The 10,000-nt window shown below is 53.1% G+C and overlaps 1 protein-coding gene across 2 annotated transcripts in view; it reads right to left on the bottom strand.

Annotated features, from left to right (window-relative positions):
• The window catches only part of cntn2 (contactin 2), a 38,224-nt gene extending 28,814 nt beyond the window's left edge, over positions 1-9,410 (bottom strand). The window contains exons 1-2 of one of the 2 annotated variants that reach the window (XM_035389574.1): positions 9,221-9,410; positions 8,252-8,428 (exon numbers count right to left, since the gene is read on the bottom strand). The gene's annotated coding sequence lies outside the window, so the exon portion shown is untranslated. Of the gene's footprint in view, positions 1-8,251; positions 8,583-9,220 lie in introns of those variants that run through there. The other variant, XM_035389573.1, reaches the window with a different exon arrangement.
• Positions 9,411-10,000: the final 590 nt, after the last annotated feature.

The following is a 10,000-nucleotide window of genomic DNA, read 5'->3' on the forward strand; positions in this document are numbered from 1 at the left end:
ATCCCTAGGGCTCCGTAGAGGGAGCCTGAATGAAGGCCTTTGTCCTACGACAGAAAAGATGCGATTTCCGCTTTGCGCCCGGAGCCCAAAAATAAAGTCACCCTCGCCGGCTCCTCCGGGGGAGATATACAGCGTGATGCTCACGAAAATGACAAGGCCATCTCAGGCTCTCCTCGTGACATCACTCCCCGAGGGAGGGCTTTTGAAAGAGAAAGAGAGAGCTCGAAACACACAGGAGAGCAATCAGCGTAAGTACGGCGCTCGCTGGCGCGCACACGCACCCCAAACGGGATGATATCGAAATGAGCGCTCTGGAGAGGCGCGCACACGCACCCCAAACGGGATGATACCGAAATGAGCGCTCTCGAGAGGCGCGCACATCGGACCCAAAGCTGCGGCTTCGGTCGACTGCGAGCGCAGGACTTTCTCAAAGTGTTCTCGGGGCGTGCGGCTATCAAATCAACCTCTCTCACTCTCTCTCTCTCTCTTTCTCCCTTTCATCCCTCTCTCCCTCTCTCTGTCTCTCTCGCTCTCTCTCTCCCTTTCATCCCTCTCTCTCTCTAATTCTCTCTATCTCTCTCTCTCTCTCCCTCTCCTCTCCCTCTCTCTCTCTCTCTCACTCTCTCTCTATCTCTCTCTTTCTCCCTTTCATCCCTCTCTCTCTCTCGCTCTCTCTCTCCCTCTCCTCTCCCTCTCTCTCTTTCTCTCTCTCTCTCCCTCTCCTCTCCCTCTCCTCTCTCCTCCCTCTCTTTCTCTCTCTCTCTCTCTCTCTCTCTCCCAGCATGCAGCTGCACGGGGAACCTGCATTTTACATCACAACACAAAGCCTTTTGATTGGCTCTCTGCATCCCCCACCCCCCCATGTCCCCCCATGCCCCCCCCCCCCCAACCCCCCGACACCCTAGCACACCCTTTCACTGACAGATACAAAGGGCCAGTCTTCCGTCCACCGCCCCGCAGCCGGGGAGCCCGCTGAGCTCACGGGCGCGAGGGAACGCCGTGGCGGGCGGGCGACGCATTATTTACCGAACCGCTCCGTGGTTTCTCGGCAGCGACCGGATTAAATGTTTCAAAAAGTGCGTCTCGCGTCATTTCTCTCCGAGCTTGACTGAGCGTGAGTGCGCGTCTTTACAGAAGGCAAGGAAAGGCTATCGTGCTACGGTGTGGTAACAGACAGGTTTTTTACCGCTGTGGTCTTAGTACTCAGTTCTGATAGGCATTGTCAGCTCAAATTACAGATGTAAGGCTGGCAACATAAAGCATTTGCGTGTGTTTCACAGTACACAATATCAGACGCACCAGCGAAATCAGAAATCTGTCAGTCCACAGAGCCGGCTGTGGTTCTGACATCCCCGGTTAAGGCCCGGAATCCTTGTACCCCGAGATATCATTTTCAGAACTTTCTGAAAGAGCGCTGCTTTGCTCCGTAATCCGCCCTCTCATCCCAACAATAGCCCCCGTCGCGCCCCCGCTGCCCGCGCTGCTGTAATTGCTATCGAATCTCGCGCAGAAAGGAGAGCGCTCGCGGTGCGTGGTACGGGCTCAGCAGAAGGCCGGTGGAGCTCGTCTGCGTTTCAGACCGGCTGGATCTCGTCCGTCTCCGTATCCTGACCCCAGCTGGCGGTTTGAGGGCGAAGTGGACCGGGAGAGAGAGAGAGAGAGAGAGAGAGAGAGAGAGGAGAGGAAATTGCTGAGCGCGTCAGAAATAGGACATTTTAGCAAGCAGATTGAGAGGCGAAGGGGGAGGCAGGAATGAGAGGAGAGCCGGGTTCTGCTGCAGTAAATGGTGAGCAGTCAGCTAAGTGCGGGACACACAGTACTGTGTGTGTGTGTGCGTGTGAGAGTGTGTGTGTGTGTGTGTGTGTGTGTGCGTACACGCAGGCTTGAATTTTTGTGTGTGTGTGTGTGTTTGTGTATGAGTACACGCGGGCTTGAATTTGCGTGTGCGTGTGTGTGTGTGTACGTACACGCAGGCTTGAATTTTTGTGTGTGTGTGTGTTTGTGTGTGCGTACACGCGGGCTTGAATTTGTGTGTGTGTGTATGTGTTTGTACATGTGCGTGAGTGCGCACATCTGTCTGCATGTGTGTGCGTGCATGTGTGCACGTATTTGTGTGTGTGTGTGTGTGTGTGTGCACGCATGCATGTGTATGTGTATGTATGTGTATGTGTGTGTGTGTGTGTGTGTGTGCACGCATGCATGTGTATGTGTATGTATGTGTGTGTGTGTGTGTGTGTGTGTGTGTGTGTGCATGCATTTGAGTGTATGTGCACGTGTGTGTGTTTATGCCATGTCGTGCAGCCAACTAAGACCACAGCAACAGCATTAAAAGGGCTGGATGTTGGCTTACTGTATCGACATGTAAACGTGTACATGGTCAACCTATTGATCCGAACCCCGTGTGCGGTACAGATGGCGCTCGTTCGGCTTGCAGAGGAAGATAATCATCTAATTGATCTCGCCCGGGTGGGTTTCCAGCATCGGCTCTCACTGAATTGCAAGGGAGACTGAAAAATTCTGGAAAAAGTCCAGTTTGGAAGATTAAGTCTCAGCCTGAAAGAAAAGTCACTTAATTTATAGACCTCCTTGGCAAGGTGAAAAGCAATTGGCCAGCGAGTGAAAAGCCTCAGATCTCAATGGATGGTGATTGCCCTCTTGATCTCTTACCATTACCCTGATGAGCTGATAACTCTCCAAATTTAGATTTTGGCTGGATACACTTCTACCCTTTCTTTTGATTATTTATTTCAGAATTTATGAGCCTCAGGAGATCCACCTTTGTTTAGTTTTAATTGTTCCATCCATTCATTGAAAATGCCTCTTGTTAATAAGTTCCTATAAAAAAGATTATAGGCTCCTTTTCTTTTTTTCTTTCTTTTTTTTTTTTAGCAAGCGACAATCAGCAAGCATCTGCTTTCAAACAGCAGACTGCACTGGACATTTGAATTCACAGAATATGCCGGAGAATAGACATTCACTATTCATTACATTCGTTTTTAAAATGGAACTCGACGTCCCAACTCTCCCCGGCGGGAAAAAAAAAGTTGCTTTGACAGCTATATGCTGATCAGTTCCTATATTGAGGCGTCTCTAACTAGACACTGTACGGCGGGCCCTCGGCGAAATGAAATGAAGCCATTGTGAGTCACGGTGTTAATTCCTGTCAGTCAAAACACGGTCTCCGAAGGAATCAGTCGCTCGCGGTCGCGAAAGAGCACAGCGAAGCCGCGAGACGATCACCTGACTGAGTCATCAGAGCCGGGCAGATCTGAGCAAGAGATGTCGCATCTGCATCTGCGTTGCATTCTGGGAAACAATGGACGGCTCTGTGTCTCCAGGGGTGCACCCCACCCCATCCCTCACCAACCCCTGCCGCTCTGCCCCCCCCACCACCCCCACCAAATGCCAGAGTTAAACAGAGGCTTATTTACAGACATGCACTTCACATTAATGATAGCTCTCTCCGGGTCCCACACAGCTCCCTCTGTACGTGCCCCAGGGTCTGGAACAGACTGGCTTGGAACTGGCAGATGCTCTGGCCGATCTCTGTTTGACCTTTGACCTCCGGATGCAATCGTTTCAGGGTCTTGAGTCGCCTGCTTTGACCCCCCCTTTGTAAATCATTAACACCCCCATCTCAGAGCCCACAGGAAAGACACCACCAGATATACAGGGACACCAAGATTTGCGTCGGAAATCAGTTCGCCTAACGCCATTCGCAGGCATCGATTCGTTAAATCAGGAAAGGGAGGTATTGATCCAAGGTGGCAACGCTACCAAGGACGAGGCTGGCCAGAAGTGTCGGCTGAGGTACTGGAATAACTGCTCAGGAGTTCATGCTCGATATATTCACAGAACGCCCCGAGACTGGGCTGGCTGCACGCAACTCGACACTTTCCAGGGCACTAAACCCGGCGAAACGTTCTGAACACAAAAGGTCGGACAGAAAAAAGTAATAGGTGTGCTGATGTAAAAGAATCACCCCTCTCTCTCTCTCGCATTGCCCCGAGCTGGTTTTGGAACACTGAACAGCAAGCGCTTGGGCTCTCCCCCCAACGCAGTACCGCTCCAGAAGGTGTTAAACCAAAAGCCTGTCCTTGACAGACCGCACCGCTCCCCCCCCCCCCCCACCTGCCACCTCGCCTGCCCCCCCACCCCCCACCCCCCCGAGCCCCTGGACGGGCGTGTTGGCCCCCTGGGACAGCCCAGCTCCCTCAATATTGTTCCTGCCTCTTAGCCTTCCGCCAGATCCATACACAAACACAGACTCGGGGCGTGGAGGACGGGGCCAGTGGAAGGGGGGGGGGGGGAGGAGGGAGATCAATATGGCTGGCGGCTGAACGAGGGATTCCAGCCCTCTCCAGCTGCCACGCAGCATCGACAGCGGCCACCTCATCTCCCGGGCCACCCGGGGCCCAAAGGCAGGTTCGGTTCCAGAGCCGTCCCTGGCCCTGGTCCCAGTGTTAGACCCACAGGGGGTCCGGTGGGGCCGGGGGGGGGGGGGGGGGGGGGGGGGGGGGGTTTGGGAGGGAGGGTGTGAACATGTAGTGAAGGGCAACGGAGGACGTTTAAAACGCTCGAGGCGACCGAAGATTATGCAGAGAGAATTATGCGCTCGCATTATTACTGAATCCCACGAATGTATTTCCTTCTCTCAGAACGCTTAAGGACAAGGAGAGAGACTTTCTGCTAGCACTGGGGTGAGCTTGCCGTGCGTTTATGTCAGTGTCTGACAGTGTTATATCAAAATCCTTCATAACTTTACTACTCCACACCATAGCTTTATTGCTGCACTTTTTCATGGAGATTGAAAATGTGTATAGGTTCACATTTAAGAGAATAAATTTTTTTTTTTTTTTTCCTGGAGGAGCGGGAGAAGGGGACAACTGAGGGACCTCAACCTTAAAAAAAAACGCCAACGCGAATCTGAGCCGCTTCTGTCCTGGAGTGTCTAGGTCCATAAATTGTCCTGACACGTTATCTGATTAAAATACTGGGATATCTGTGGGCCCAATGCAAATTGAGAACACTTAATCTCTCCGTGTAAAGCTGAGAAAGACAGGGATCAGACAGCATCTCCGGGACATTCAGAGTGAGATCTCGCACATTTCTACATCAGGGGGCTCAGAGGTAATGCAAGTTTCGTGGCAGGAAGTGGAGCGCAAGGTGCTTCACAAAATATGTAAAAAAAAAAAAAAGAAAGACGATAACAGAATGACTCATGCAAATACCACGAAAACAGAAGTGGTGCATAAATATTTTAACAATAATGAACCCGTCCAAGCAATCTGTAATTGCCACGCTGCAAACAAAGTTCTCTCAGACCTATAGGCAAAAAGCATCTGCAGTGAAACCCTGTTTCTATAAAAGGTTGAAGGTGTTTTGAGGTATTTAAACAGTCACACAGCTTGCGCAACCAGAAAAGAAACACGCACATAAACTCCCAGCAGGAACGCTGAAGACAAGCTCGTGAATTTTACATGCAAAACACAAAAACCCCAAAAAGTACACACGTGAGCATCCTGAAAAAATGATTTTGCATTCACATCCACAACTTGATATGTGTTGTGAAATGCTCTCTTTTTTAAATTTTTTTTTTAATGGAGCTGTTTAAAGTTTCTCGAACTGGTCGAACTGTAATAAATGCACAACTTCCGCGCCCTCTGCTTTGACTTAATGAGAACGGGCGGATAAATGCGGTTTTCCCCGAGCCGAAAGTCTAACTGAATAATTTCTGCATCCATTTGCGCAGGTGCATTATGGTAATGGTGGTAGTCGCGGGTTTAATGGCAATTTGGAAACGTAAAGTAGAGCCGCTGCTATCACAGCAACGCACAATTCACAGGTTAGAATTTTCGACGTCGAAGTCTGCCGGCCCGAAAGCTCGAACCTGCGCCACACACACCTGTGGGATCGGGACACTAAGGGGCGACCGCCACTGCCACTGCACGTCACATGACCGCTGAACGCCTTGCGTTAAGCCACCTGGTGCTCAGGTGCAGGGTTCTGGTCACACAGGCACGCCTCCTCCACGTCTCCTCCACGCCACGCCCGACGACTCCTACCTCCCGCTACCCCCCCCCGTCTGCCGGCCTGTCTTCCTGTTCTCCCTGAGATCTGAAGCCTTACCAGCATGCACCTCCACCCTGCGCCTCGTTGGCTTTTAAAAGTCTGTGGCGAGACCGTCCAGCGCCTCGGCCCTCGCCTGACCACGCCTTCCTTTATGACGCCCGTATTGGTCACCGTCAGAAAGGCTCAATCTTCTGAGCACGCACGTCAGGAACTCAAGACCCAGTGAGACTGGCGTGACTGTGTCCCGAGAAATGGATCTCTTCCCTCATCATTAGTCACCCAGATTAATTCAGTGAGGCTAACAGTTTCCTGAGGGAGGCAGGAGTATCGTATATTGACCCCCTTGTGGCTCTCTTTAAGGACATGGGGGTGGGGGGGGGGGGGTCCCCAATGGGAGAAAGAGGGATGAGATCACGAGCAGGGAAAACAAAAGAGAAACAAAGAGACCAGCCCGAGCGTCAAGACCAGCTTGATTCAGAGAGAATGACACAATTAGATAAATAAAAACAGAGGAGGAGGAGGAGAGAGACTGGGCTCGTCACAGAAGCTACGCGACTCGCTCAGCGCGGACCAGCGCATGTCAAAGAGTCACATTGTTCAGCGGGACAGGCCCGGGGCCTAACAATGCTCGTTTCTCTCTTTCCGGGCCGAGAGCCGTGAATGCGTTCTCTCTAAGGTCCACAGTGTATCTGTACATCTGAAGAAAACTGGGAAACGCTAGGGTTCATTCCTGACGAGTGAGCTAACCGTCAGAAGCACTTTGAATCAAAAAACCCCATACAAACGTCCAATTCTTCCTTTCGCTAATGCTAAATACTTCGCTAAAGTGCACAGTGGATGTAATTAAGGCGCACCGCGCAGAAAAGCTAAGCATGCTAACGCAAGTGCGCACAGACTGACGGTAATCGGTTTGCCATTAATGTGTCTGCTCTCTATTTGGGATCGGCCAGTGGCCGGTCGGCCGGTGGGCTGATTTGACAAAGTACAGCTGTCCGGAGCGGCGCTTCGGAGCTGGAGAGACAAATGGGGTTGGAGACAAACTGCCCGTCTGCGCCCAGTGGATCAGAAAACACGCTGAGCCACTGTAGTGCCGCCGGCAGCCCAACACAACTGGAAATAGCAAGAGAGAGAGAGAGAGGGGAAGGGAATGAGAGGGAGGGGGGGAGGGGAGAGAGAAAGAGGGAAGGAAGGGGCGAGAGAAAGAGGGAGGGAAGGGGTGAAAGAGAGGGAGAAAGTGAGGTGGATAGGGAGTATGAGAGAGGGGAAGAGAGGGAAGGAAGTAGGGAGAGAAAGAGAGAAAATAGAAGGAAACAGGGAGATAGCCACTCCAGCTGGGCCCTGTGGTGCACCTGCGTTTACACCACCCGTCCGCAGCCAATCAGCACATCAGCCCTACAAATAGGAAGAGCCCAAGCTCATCGCCCCAACAAACAGGAAGTCCTCCAGCTCATCACCCCAACAAACAGGAATACCTCCAGCTCATCACCCCAAACAAACAGGAAGAGCCCCAGCTCATCAGCCCAACAAACAGGAAGCGCCCAGGCAGGAGCAGGAGAGACGCAGCGATGGGGAGCCCCACTCTGAACCCATAAGAGCAGCATTGACCACACAACTGACTGCCCCAGCCTCTGTCCTTCAGGATACGGGCCGGGGGGGCGTGGGGCGGGGGGGTGGGGGTTGGGGGCAGGGGGGGATGCCCTACACGTGCGGAGAAGGTTAGGACACGGCCAGAGATGAGTGCGATGACAACACCAGCTCGGAAAGGTCTGCCAGGTGCATGCTGGGAGTCGGTACACAGAATCATTCCGTACAGAATCAGCCCCAATTTCAGGACTTCCGTGAATCTCCTCCTAACTACGCACAACCCCTCCCCTTCATCTACACTCTACAGCTCAGTCCCGGGAAAAAAAAGGCACCCCTTTCATGACAATTACAAACAAAAACTACAGTCACAACATTGCACCATGCCACTTTAAGAACCATCCCCCTACCAACACACACCCCCCCCCAACCCGCCGCCCCCCCTCCACCCTCCACCCCCCCACCCTCCCAGCGGCTAACGTCCCGACAGCCGAAGAGCACGGAGCGGGGCGATTAAAACCGCCCCGGGCGGTGCTAATTAGGGGGGCCGGCTCAGAAGCGGGTAACAGAGGGAGGTCCCGCAGCATCGGGCGCTAACCTTAATTAGCGACGCGGAGCGGGAGCTGGAGCGGGACGCCGGCTTCCTCCTGGCTGCACGGTCGAGCTGTGTGGACGCCGGGGCGGGGGGGAGGCGCGCAGACGCGTGGATCGCTGCTCATACGCGGCGGCGGTGGCGGAGGCGCGGGCGCGGGCGGTGCTGTCCTCCAGAGGCGTCCTGGAATAAAAGGAGAGCGCATGGGATTTTCACATAACGAGTCTCTCCCTCCCTCTCTCTCTCTCTCTCTCCCTCTCACTCTCTCTCTCTCTTCCCCGGCGCACTCACATTGACAGATCTGTGCTGTCTCGCTCTATCTATCTATCTCTCTCTCTCTCTCTCTCTCTCTATCCCTCGCTCTCTCCCTCCCTCCCTCTCTCCCTCACTCACTCACTCACTCACCCTCGTCCTCTCCCTCTCTCGCTCTCTCCCTCCCTCTGCGTGAGGCGATTCGGCTTCACTGCAGCCCTGTCGCATTAGGATGTGTCCTCCTAACGAAAACAGCCTACGCTGCCTCTCTCTCTCTCTCTCTCTCTCTCCCTCTCTCTCTCTCCGTCTCTCTCTCTCTCTCTCTCTCCCTCTCTCCCTCTCTCTCCCTCTCTGTCTCTCACTCCCTCTCTCGGACTCTCTCCCGCCTCTCTCCCTCTCTCTTACTCTCTCTCTCTCTCTCCCTCTCTCTCTTTCCCTGTCTCTCACTCCCTCTCTCGGACTCTCTCCTGCCTCTCTCCCTCTCTCTTACTCTCTCCCGTCTCTCCCTCTCTCTCTTTCTGTCTCTCACTCTCTTCCTCTCTCAGACTCTCTCCTGTCTCTCCCTCTCTCTATTTCAATCTCGGACTCACTCCTGTCTCTTCCTCCTGCTCCGTCCCCTTTCATAGTCCGTAACATCCACCACCCCCCCCACTCCTCAGCTCTCACCCCCCCTGCGCTACCCCCCCCCCCCCTTCCCTTATTCTGGAAAACGCAAGCGCTCACCGTCGCTCCTCTTTTTCACTCTCTCCTTCTACTCCCTCTTCTCTCCGCTCCTCATCTCTCTCTCTCTCTCTCTCTCTCTCTCTCTCTGGGATGAAACGGAGGGAGGAAGAAGACGAGAATCCGGCTTCTCTTTCCCGCAGTCTTTTGTGTTCAGCCGCTGCCGCTGCCGCTCTGCTCCGCTCGGAGTGCCGGATTAGACTGGGAGCGCTGAATTCCCCCCTTCTCTCCGACGGGGTCTGTTTTATGCCCCCCCCTCCCCCTCCCCCTCCCCCCAACTCAACTCCCACCCCCCTCTTCCTCCCTCCCCCTTCCCCCCCACTCCGCCCCCCCCTCCCCCCTTCACTTACCTCACTAATGAATTTCTCATGCAACAATATGCACACAATCACATCAGACGGACTCCATACATCAGGCCCTAGGATCCTCTGTGTCCTTGTATTATCTCTGCTCTTTATAAATCCTAATTCTGCCCCGTTTCATCAGGCTCGAACGCAGCCTATCAACACAGAAACAACCTTGTACACACAAAAAGGCTAACGCACATACGGTATGTTTACAGTCACGTGTGTGTGTGTACATCCTGCATTCGTTCACACCGTGCATGCACACAAAACACACGGTATACGGCACACAACTGTTTTCATATATTCTGTCTCTGAGGACATCTCAAGGAGGAAACCAGTATTTCAAAGCTGTTCTACAGCATACAACTGTGGCAATTTTACGATTTCCAGGTCTGAGAAACCAGACCAGAAATCATAAAAGTGTCACAGTTATATG

Source organism: Anguilla anguilla, chromosome 13 (genome assembly GCF_013347855.1).
Source record: "Anguilla anguilla isolate fAngAng1 chromosome 13, fAngAng1.pri, whole genome shotgun sequence".
NCBI classification, from domain to species: Eukaryota; Metazoa; Chordata; class Actinopteri; order Anguilliformes; family Anguillidae; genus Anguilla; species Anguilla anguilla.